The sequence below is a fragment of the Colius striatus genome, chromosome 1, assembly GCF_028858725.1.
Source record: "Colius striatus isolate bColStr4 chromosome 1, bColStr4.1.hap1, whole genome shotgun sequence".
NCBI lineage: Eukaryota > Metazoa > Chordata > Aves > Coliiformes > Coliidae > Colius > Colius striatus.
The window spans coordinates 7,565,648-7,577,773 of NC_084759.1; positions in this window are offsets into that span (position 1 = coordinate 7,565,648).

Below are 12,126 nucleotides of genomic sequence, written 5' to 3' on the forward strand. Positions count from 1 at the left end.
GCGCCCACCTGCCCCGGCCCGGCCCCGGCCCCGGCCCCGGCTCCGGCCCCGGCCCCGGCCCCGGCCGCGCCGTGCCGCACGGGCCGGCTCCAACGGGGAGGGGCCGGGGGCGGCTCCGCTATTAAACCGCCTCACCGAGAAACTGCCCAGGGGAGGGACGGCACCTCCCCGCGCCGCCGCCCCCGCCCCGGGAGCTCGGCCCGGCCCGCGGAGGGTGCCGGGGGTACCTGCACTCGCGCCCAAGGGCTCCCGACGCCGCACTTAGGGGCTGTCCGTCCGCGCCCCCACCCCCAAGAAGCGCCTGACTGCAACCCACCGCTCCTCGCAAGGCTTTCCTCTTCTCCTCCCTGCCTGCACCCCCCTCAGAAACGCCCCGGGGAGCTCTGTTCACCCCCTCTCCCCACGACAGATTCCTCTTCCCTCATCTCCCCGTCCCCAGTGTCCTCGCCATGCCTTGTAGCAGGTCCTAGATGCTGCCCATGGCACCCAAGCCCAGCTCCCCAGGAACAGGATGGGCTGAGACCCCGCCACGTACGTTAGGGCCCATCATGCTGCAGCCCTACCTGCACTCCTGGCCTGTCTTTCTTCAGCCAGATTAAAAATGCCCAGGGTGGCTTTCTGAGCTGTCCTCTTTTCTTCCTAATGAGTTGAATCGCATTGCTGGCCGCTGGGTTACATCTGGGTTTTAGTGTTGTTTGTTTTTTCATTGGGGCCAAGAACCTAGAGGGCAATGCTAGGTACTTTCTGGCATTTGTATAAATCTCTGTAAAACAAATAAGTGAGGATGAAGCATTTGGGGGGAAAGGACCAGATGATTAAGCAGACCTTTAATGTGTCAGCAGGAAGAAGGATTAAGAGCAGAAAAATGAGGCTCGCACTTAAATTCTCTCAGTATTATTTACACCTGTAATAAAATCTGGTTGAGCTGGTTGTGCCTTTAGCAAAAATATGTCATCTATTAATGAATTGTTTGTAAAGCACTTTGAAAATGTTTGTAAAGCCTTGGTGAAGTGACCTCTTGCTCTGTGTGTGTGTGGCGTGTGGCATGTGCATGTGCTTCCGAGTCTGTCTGTGGTGAGCAGCTGATGCCCCCATACGCACCTCGGGGACTTCGCTTCTCCACAGGGTCTCCCAGCTGCATCACCAGGCTAACACTAAGACTAACAGACCAAGGCAATGCTGAAGTATGGCTCCTTTTGGGCACAGCAAACCCGAATCTATGCCATGCCCTGTGCTCAGTCACTGTGGATTTCCCCTCTGCAACTCCATCACCATCAGGGTTTTTTAACCTTTGAGCTGGTCTGTGATGTTGCAGAGGCTGATGGGCTTTGAGCGTGCTTTCCTCTAGCAAGATGGATAGTGTTTTAATTGAGGTTTCATAAGTGGAGGTATTTACATAGCTCTCATCGCTGTAATGTTTTACAGCTAGCTCCAATAAACAGTGCCTCTAACCTCACAAAATCCTTGTGAGGCAGACAAGTAATATTATCTTAACTTTTTAAACATGCAGGCAGACAGTGCTACAGTCCCAAGGTCAGGCAAGGAGTCTACGATGGAGCCAGCAACTCAACCGTATCTTGCAAGGCCTGTATTTACTCCCAAGCATTGCCGTCCGTAACCAGCAGCGCTCAGCTGCTAATCTGGGTGGATGATAATGCTGGGAACGCACAGAGTGTGCTGCACAGGTCTGCCAAGCTGTTCCCAGCCCGATTGCATCTACCCTCTACACCTGACAAGCACAAGGAATGGGTGATGGGTGCTCTCCATATAGTCAAACACCCAAAAGCAGGAAGCAGAGTAGTTTTGGGGTTGTTGTTTTTGGTCCAAATTATGCAGGGAAGACTAGAAGGAGGATCATGGTGATGTTAAACAGTACAGATCTTTCCCTTAGTATATGAAGACCCTTTTCATTCACAGTCTCGTGCTGCAGATAGACACCAAAGCAGAGTTCATTGCTAGCAGAGTAGAGCCTTTGCCTAATTCCCATTAAAAAAAAAATCACCTACTGCATATTCACAAATGACACAGCAAACCCCTCTCTCCATAGACCTGGTCCCTGGAGTCAGTAGAAGGGCAGGGAGATGTGTTAAAGCTACCGTGGACACAAGTGTCTTTTTAGAAAAGAAACTCTCATCCCCCCCCTCCAGAAAAAAACCCCTTTTCCTTGGGAACACAAAATAAATATTAGAAAGTGCTACACTGCTGTGTTTGCTTTGGAAAGTCTTTCAGATAACGGGAATTAGTTTTCAAAACAAGAGTGCTGGGAGAGGCAGTGGCAAATCATATGAGAGGTCAGAGTTGGAAAAAATGGTAATTACCCTGCTTTGAACCTTCTGCATGTATTAACAGTGATTAAATGTCACCATGATAAGCATGTACTTAATAGTTTCTTTAAACTGATCAAAGTAAGAAACCTTTGAGTCAGTGGGTTTATAGATTCTTAGATTCCTGGGCAGTGTGAGACCCTGGCCTGAGCCTGGCACGGCACAAGCCATGTTCCTGCCTTGATTACTGCCTGACTTGCAGCATACTTTTAAAATAAATCTAATTTTCATTTGGAGGTTGTTCTCGTTAAAGGATCAGCAGCCACTCTGGTGATTATTATTTATTGTGGCCTCCAATAATTACCTTTGGTTTCCAGCCTGAGTTATCTTGGGCTTCCAGCCACTGACTTTTGTTCTATCTTTGTCGTCCAGGGTAAGAAGTCATTACTGAGATTATCCCTATAGGTAATGTCAGCCTGTGATTAAGTCACCCTCGGACCTTTCTGTAGTAAGCTAAATAGGTTGAACTTCCTGAGTTTCTTACTGTAAGGCATCTTTTCTTATTCTTTAGTCATACTTTTGATTTTAAAGGAGCAAGATTTGACCTTGCTGTTTGAAAAGTACTTTCAGCCCAAAGCATCGTTTGCAGTCTTAATGGATATGTGTGAATTAGTAGTCTAAGCACCTTTGGTCCCCTTAGTCAACTAGGATAAGCAAGCAGTTGTAAAAAGCAACTCATAATAGGAATGATATGAATATAAAATCCTATTTATAATTTATTATTATCTTTTTATTACTCTTCTCCCCTAATGTTTGTATGTGATGGGTTTTTCCATATTTATTAAAGCTGTGAGCATATTTGTACATTACAAAAATAAATAATGATTACAAGCATCTCTCAGAGTGTTCCATCATCTTGTAGGGTATCTGAGGAGCCTCCTAACTCTTCTCTGAACATTTTGTAGGGTATCTGAGAAGCCTCCTAACTCTTCACTGAACATTTTCAATGCATTGATGTTTGCCTTAACTGCAGTACTAGAACACTGCTCAGCTTTTCTATAGTAATTACGCTTATGTCAAATATGCAGGTAGAACAGCTTTTTGATTCCTCCAGAGTCTATCCCATAGCAGCACACTGAGAGCCAGGACTGATGCCTAAAGACACCTCGGACACTCTTGATTTATTTTTATGTTTTTAAAAAGCAGATACTACATTAGAACACGATTATTTTAACCAAATATAGATGTCATCTTTTGGTCAGATAATTTCATTCTAAAAATGTGTCTACCTCTCAATTGACAGTAGAGGGGACCTTGGATGACTAGCCCAGAGGTGAAAACTCACCAGGAGGTGAATTTCGATCCCTGGAAGTGTTCAAATCCAGGTTGGATGGGACTTGGAGCACCCTGGTCTAATGGAAGATGTCTCTGCCAATGGCAGGGGTTGGAACAAGATGATCTTTAAGGTCTATTCCACCCCAAACCATGGTCCATGGTTCTGTTATTCCAGACACCTAATGCCATATGACAGCAGTCCTTGCCTTCCTGGCAGTCTCCTGGGACTGAGTGACAGAGGAAACTGATATTACCATCCCAGAGTGTTCTTTTAAAGATGTTGTGTACAAGTTATCTAAACATGTAGGGTTTAAAAAATGTATGACTTCTAGAGCTGTTCAGGGACACTGAGATGTAAGGATGCATTAATTACTGTTAGTTGTCTCTATCATGCAACTCATCCCATATATATTTTCCGATATACTACAAAAGTACTAGTTGGACACTTCTGTCACCTATTTTGTTTACTGACAATTTCACAGCTTCCATCAAGCAATGGGCTAGTATCATTAGTAACTTTCTCTGGGTCTCAGTTTACATAAAATACTATTGCCTTTGACCATTATCTGCGACCTGATCTAGGTGAACCTGCTTCTGCAGGGGGTTGGACTAGATGATCTCTAAAGGTCCCTTCCAATCCCTACCATTCTATGATTCTATGATTAGTTCATTATAATTTTGGTTTTGCTTATTTTATCACATTCTTGTCATTCCTTTTGGATTTATTTTCTTTCAAGTTAATGTCTCCTTTCTACTGTTTGACATTAAACTGCTTTAACATGATATTTTTTTACATTTTATTAAAGATTTTTTCTTTAATTTTTCCATCTATAGTTTTTTTTTTTTTAAATCAAGACAGATGACTTTCTTTATTCAATGATGTCTTTTGAAGCATCTAGTCATACATTTAAAATGGATTCCTAATTACTGTTCACCTGTTTAATATAAATTCTCTCCCCTACTTCTGTACTTTGTGAGACTGACACTTTTAAAGAAGGAAATATGTCGGTTCTCCCATTTGCATTTATCCTGCCGTACTTATCCATTATAAACATCATTTCAATTTTCCAGTAGAAATCAGAAAAAAATAATTTGTTTCTTCATGACACTTCAAGTGAACACGGCTCTATTCGACCTCATGAAAAAAACAGTGCAGTGAGGAGCATGTGTATTTATGCATATATATACATGTATGCAAATACAAACACGCATGTGTCTGTGGTTTTAATATAGAAAATATTCATATATGACATATACCAGTGACTTTGAATCAATCAGCAATGGCAGAATGTGCCCCTGACCTTACAATCAAATATACAGTGCAGATTTATCTTCCATGGTGCTTTGCAGCATCTTCTTGGGCCTGATCCACTGTGTTTTGGCTCCTCATCTTCTAAGGATACTTTCACAGAATAGGATTGGAAGGGATCTTGAAAGATCATCCAGTCCAAACCCCACTGCCAGAGTAGGACCACCTAGAATGGGTCACACAGCAACTTGTCCAGGTGGGTTTTGAATGTCCCCAGAGAAGGAGACTCCACAACCCATCTGAGCAGCCCCTTCCAGTGCTCCATTTTTTTAGGTTTCCAACTTTGGTGTCTCCATTGGAGCCAGCTGTCTCTGTAGATGGTGGACTCAGATAGTACCAGTGATGGAACCTAGCAGGCAGGTCTCCTGACGTTCCTGAAATCTCTGTCCTCATGCAAGCAGGACTGTAACTTACTTTAATGTACTTTGGTGCAGCTCAGCTGTGATGCATAGATCCAGCATCTGGATTCACATGTGTAATTCCTTGCATGCCAACATAGGTCAATAGCTGCTCCATGACCCCTGAAAGTCAATATTTTGGTCTGCACAGAGACCTCAGAATTTGAGTTTATAGCACTGTAAACAGGAAATTTTAGTGCTACTTAATATGCATCACTCTGAGAAATCCTTTACATTTACATAGCATCAAAACATTTGACAACAGGAGAGGATTCTTCAGATTGTTTGTGTGGTTAGAAATCCAGCAGGCACAGATGTGTCACACACAACCTTCAGCAGGGCACTGGGAGCAAAACAGGCCATAACTTTCATCAGATAAGCTCATTTCATCTCTGTGTTGGCATTTTTCTCACACAGGTATTTCTCTTTCTAGGCTTAAGAATAACTTTAATTTACTTTTAAAAAGAACCCAATTTGCCCAAAGCCTCTTTTCTCAAATAATTCAGATTGATATGCCTGTCCAGAAAGGCTAGCAGAACAACCAAGAAGTGGCAAGGCAAAGTCACTGTTAGGATCCAGTAAGACAAAAATATTTGCACATTTTTTTTCAGAGTGTAGCTATATTTAGAAATCATTGTAGTAAAGTACAAACCCAATGTAAAACAACAAGACCTCTTCTCTTGCCTGATTTTACCAACTTCTCAGGTAAGCTCTGCTACAGAGATCCAGCATGCCTAGTTTCAAGAAAATCTGTTCCTTTGGGAAAATGAGTAGAATCTTGAAAATCAGACCCACAGTGGAGGCAAAACTCAGCCTGAACTTTGGAGTCAGTGCTCTGCCTCCCAAGAAGGCTTTCAGTTTGAACTGCTTCATTGCTTCTATAATGCTCAGAGACTTGCTTTTTGGCTTGAAATTTCCCACACTTGATCTTAGCCCAAGGGCTGGCTTGTTGTGTGTTTTTTTTTTTCTGGAAAATGATGAACAGTTTCTTCTCAGAAAATTGTTCAGAGGCTTTTTTTTTTTTCCTTTTTTTTTTTTTTTTAATGCTCAGATAACTCCAAAACAGCTTAGTTTTATAACTTCAGATTTGGCATCTACAGAGCGCAGTCCTGAAGGAGGAATGCACTTTCTGTCTTGTTTGAAGAAATTTCATTTCGCAATGGCAAATTAGCTGGAAAGTTTTGGAAATAATAGACCAATGGTTCACAAGGCGTGACTTAACCGTGGTAGAAAATGACAGGCTAAGTTCTCTGTCTCTGAGAGGTCACGAGTCTTTCTTTATAAATACGGCTTAGTTTCCTTTTTGCAGAGTCATCTTTCCCACTAAAACTTTCTGCGTCCTGTTTTGCTTTAACTCTATAGCAGCATTGAAGGTTATTTCCTATATGTTTGCTCTCCGTAAGCAACATTTGCACATTCTGCAAAGCAAAGTTCCCTGAATGTGATTTAAGAAGGACTCTTTCTGCCTCACATGGCATGCTGAGTTACTACTGCTCATCACCCACTCAGGTTGCACCCGGTCCTGGTCTTCTCATCCAGTTGCCACCCACATCACACAAACCTACTTATGGACATGGGAGATGGATTTTTTGAAAGCATCCTGTAGCGCTTTATTCTCAAAAGTATTACCCAAGAAGTAAATACTAAGCTTTTAAACGTGGAAATTAATTAATGAATTACTTTTTTAACCTTTGGAAATTATGTTAGGCTGAGACAGAAATCCCTCAAAATAAGAGCTAACAAGGTGGATTGGCTGATAGGCTTCATCTGGTTTGCACTGCTCCAGTGATCCTGCAACGAGCTGGTTTAATCAATCAGTTATTGCAGGCTTAAGGTTGTTCTGTGTCATTGGAGCAGCACAGAGCTGCCAAGCATGCTGATGAATCTGGCCACAGATCTTCAAATGTACTATTTTTCCCCATTAAAAAGCCCATGTGAGCTGATACGCTGTGTTTAATTACAAAACAGCCAGTATTGACTTGCAGGGCATGGCTGGAAAAAAACCCTTCTTTGTGTTTTGTTAGGCAGGCGGTGGGTCATTCTCCTGGGAAAGAAATTCGACATCTGCAAGGAGGTGAAGTTTGCTGCATCCACATCGCTTCTGTGAGTACACCAAGGGCGACTGGACACGGCAGTGAAACCTATCCCCTTGCTGATTGGATCCGTTGGCATGACTCTTGCCGTTTCACACACCACTCAAGTGGCTTTAAGTTATAGACACAACTGCCTTCAGGTCCTGACAGAATCTCAGAGAAGTTTAAATAGGCAGCAGTACTTGACTCTTCCAGTTCTAGCTGGACTGCCCAGTTTACAGTGGCACTATTATTCACTTTGTGAGCCATCTAAAATATAGTCACGAGTGCCAATTATTTCCAAATTCCACTCTGCCATTCTTCCTGGTTTGTTTTTTTTAAAAAAATATTTATTAGTGGTTGTTTTCTTCTTAAGTGTACACTCAGTTTGGGAGCTGGTATAATGATTTCATTTAAGGAGAAGAGTTTTTGCTAATATATTTATACATAGGGCTTGGATGTATTTGTAAAAGATGTTTGCTTTATTCTGCTTCCTCTCTCAGTATTGTTTATTCTCCTTTCTTAGGCAGACAAAGCTGGTCTTCCATAAACCATTTGTCTGTGTCAGTCCTAGTTTTTCTTTATTTCTGTATAGTTAAGGTGATGCTACACTCATATGAAGACAAACACAAAAACTTCATCCCTAGCAATGAGAAGGACTGGTTTGGCAAGTCTTCAGCAAACAAGTTTCTTCATTTCTACCCAAGTTGGCAAACTGATCATATGGATTACTGTTACACACACTAAAAAGACGGCCAAACTGAGTAGAAACAATGTTGCTCACTTTTGTCCAGAAGGCTTTGCTGCCATTTTTTGTTTACCTTGTATTCCTTGCATGCATACAGGTGATTACGTGGAGTGCAACCCACCGTACCCTATGTGTATACATGTTCTTCCTCCAACTCCCTAGTGGGGTAGGCCCAGGTACTAATTGTTACAAAACTAACAAAATAAAACAAATAGTCCTCTGATGACAAGGAGGGGTGGTGTGATCGCAAAAGAAAACAGATCAGCTTAGATTGGCTTCAACTGTCAAGGAACCGCACCCTTATTCTTTTCTACTGTGCTGATCACATGCTGGTATTTTAGCACTGTGCTCAGGTTTTGTCATCAGTGGAACAAATGCTGAATTTTATTTTTATTATTGCTGGATCAAGCATTTGGATATGTACCGATCTTTCTTTCTTGAGCAGTGTAATTTATCTTTGGAGGCTGACAATTCATCTATTTCCCCACAGACATATAGATGAACTTAGAAAATAACGAGAGTTTATGTGAATTCTATTTTTCTCAGGCACTTTTATTCCTCTGAGAGACTTACATGGGGCCAAATTACCATGAAAAGTAGATTACCATGCTATTCCAGTTCCTTACAGTAAAAGATCATGCCATTCATTACAGCTGACACTATACACACATCCTTGGGGAACTATGAAAAATATAAAAAGAAAACTCCTAAAAATGTGGACAAAAAATATAGGAAAGTTGCCATTTAACCCAAATACTCCCCAAGCAAAACTAAAGCAAATTATTTCCCAAGTAGGAAAATTTCTGGGCACAGTGCTGTATTGAGAGGTAAGGTTATTACCCCCAGATACATGAAGAAATCAGTTGGAACGCTGATTAACACACACATGCCTTTGCTCTGAATGCAAAGTGCAAAGGAGTGAAGACGATCTAACAGAGGCTCAAGAGGGTAGTGATTATGATTCTATGATTCTATGATTATGGAAGAATTCATGCAAGAGCCCTTGGGCAACACTGCATGAATGCAGGATAAATATTCTTGATTTCAGCCTGAGTAAAGGATCATTTTAACATGTTTGTTGTAAGACTTGCACAAAAAGTGTAATGCTGTGTTGCTCCAGCCGTGGGATGATAAAGGATGAACTGGGTGCCAAGAACATGATTCCAGTAAATAAAAAGCCAGCATTTCAGTAGATCATTTGTTCAGTAGACACCTGGGAAAAGAGGGTATTCAAAAGTCCCTCCAGAAAGTGGTACTGGTCAGAGATGGCTCTGGAATTTGTTTTGTTCGGTTGAAACAGACTGAGATGCTGGATGTTAAATGACATTTGGCTAGAGACAATGAGCTTCTGGTAAGATGTACTATAAACTTGTATATCTCTCTTTTTTAAAAAATTATAAGTAATTTCAGCTCCTCTGTACAGTGGTAAAAGCTGTGTAGTTTTTAAGACTGAGCTATTTACTTAAAACTTTGCTTCACCATCTGAAAAAATGCTTTTCTGTGCTATTTTTCATAAAGTCTTTCTCCCTAACCAGAGATGGATGCGGTTCAGTGGGGTTGGGGGTTACAGGAGGAGCTAGAATTGCTTGTGATGCTTTCCCATGTAAAGTTTACTAAAGTTCTGGTGTGAGGGAGCTTATTCAAAATATATCATTTGGGCTAATGCTGCTTCATGGCATTGAGGCGTAAATTGCACATCTATGGAGATTAGGCCATCAACCATCCACAGTGCCTTGTTTTCAGGGCCAGTATTCTACCCCAGACAGGGCTGCATCAGTTACCTCCTGGGTTTTTGACCAAAGCTATCAGTACCATTACCATTACATCTCTTCTCCAAAGAAACAGAGGAGTGTGGGAGGGAAATGTAAAATAATACCATGTCTGACCTCATCTCTGTGCACAGGCATGTGCACATCCATACCGAATTCACGCCAACACAGTAAGTTTACTGCTCCTTATCTTCAAAATCTTCCAACGCTAGAAAACAGTAAAAAAGTATGAAGAAGAGCCTTCTGACAGTGACATACATCAGGCTGCAAAATGACCTCTCCCAGGCAGTGGTGAAAGCCCTACCATTTATGTTATAAACAACAGTAATTCTTAACACATGATATGCACAAAGCTGGATAAATATTAAATGATCTGCAAAACATGCCTTTGAGATGTTACTGCTACACAGAGGTGCAGAAGGGATTTTGGGCTTAAGGAACAAACAGCAAACTTATTTCTGATAAGGAATTTACACTCAAGTTCATCTCTTCTAGCTGGGTACTCAGCAAAAGAACCCCACAGCATTTACTTACAACTAGACAAAACACTGCAAACTATTCTCTGGAAAACAATATTGGGAGGGTCAAAGAAATAACTTATTACTTTAAGGAGGGGATTTTTTTAGAAGCACAAAGTTAGGTATCTGAACTGCACTGAAATCCAATGACATCAGAACATCTAACTCCCACTGGATTCTCTGAAAATACTGACCTTAAGATGTTAGATTTTTCTCTTGGTCATGACACAGTTAGCATGAGAAGTCTCTGCAGGAGATGTCTGTTAATGAGATCAGAACTCAACCATAAAACACTGACAAAGTCATCTGGAGTACATGGAGCTGTGCTCAGTGATGAATATACCATTTCATTATGTTTGTATTTATTTTTTCCCCATGTGTTGTTTTTGGTTTATCAGCAGTTTTAATTTTGATTTGTATTTTATTATAATTTACTTTCATTTGCTAGTTCTCAGTCTATTTACAGAGAACAAAAGAATGTACAATGTACAACAGTAGAATAATAGTGTTTATTTTCACAAGTTTGGACTGATCAAATAACTCACAAGTCCTGAAGTGGAACCATGCCTGAGGTAGGTTAGGTCATCTCGAGTGTGGGGAAACAAACAGAAATATCTCATTCTTCACTATTGTTTATATTTATGCCACTTGGGAGTTTTAACAATACCACATATATAAAACATTTGTTCTTGCTTTCTGTGCGGTTTAGAGTTTTCTCAAGGCCCTCTGGTGCTTTTTTTTTCCTAGGGACACTGCACCGTTGCTATGCTTAAGTGACTTTCTCAACTGATTGAGCAGAAATGTAAGAAATGGCCCCTAGGAATGAGCCAGGGGTGCTGAAAAGGAGGTTTTGTTCTCTGAATGTTTCTGTGTTTAAAAATGGTTCTTTTGAGAGTTTGAACTTAGTGTGCTTCAGCTTCTTCCCTCGATTCTTTTTCATGTCCCTTCAAAGCTCAGTCCAGCTTAGAGAAACCAAAAGCAGAGTCTGTTGTTAGTATCGGTTTCTTTGCACTCTCATGAAACGCACAACTGATTTTTCTGCTGCCTTGATTTTTGACAGGAGGACCAAAAGTGGATGTCTAAAGCCACATCTGCTCACCTAACCCCAGTATTTCAAAAGCTAAGAGTCATCATGGGGGCAGTGCTGCTTTCATTTGCAATTTGAAGTGCTTTCAGCCACCTCACCAAAAATAATGGCAAAGGCAGCTTGCTCCAAAGAGCTTCCCTGAAGTCATTCACCCTGCTCACACCTTTCAATGCCTGTAGTCCTGCTGAAGATGATGTAGTTTATCAAACCAGCGTCACAGGATAACCTGAAATCACTGCCAGTCTGCTTGAAAATACAAACCTGCAAACCACAGTGATTCAGCAGTTGCTACTTAGGCTGCTGAATTCTACTGCTGTGACAGCCAAGAGTTGGCAATGGGAGTGATCAGAGTCCTGAGGCTGTTTCAGCACGAGCATTTGAAAATTAAGTTGCTGAAATTTCCTGTTCATTATTCCTCTGGAAAAGCTCAGCCTTAAATGTAAAGCTTTTTCAACAGTGCTGAGTTCCCAGAAATTATCATTACTTTACAAAAGAGCTGTCGTGTTGTGTGGTTGCTTTAGAATTACTGCATTTCTACCTGTGGCCCTAGTGGCCCAACTTGATGGACTGACAGTTTTATTACAGAAACTTTAAGTATGCTAGGAACTTCAAACAGAGAAAGAATG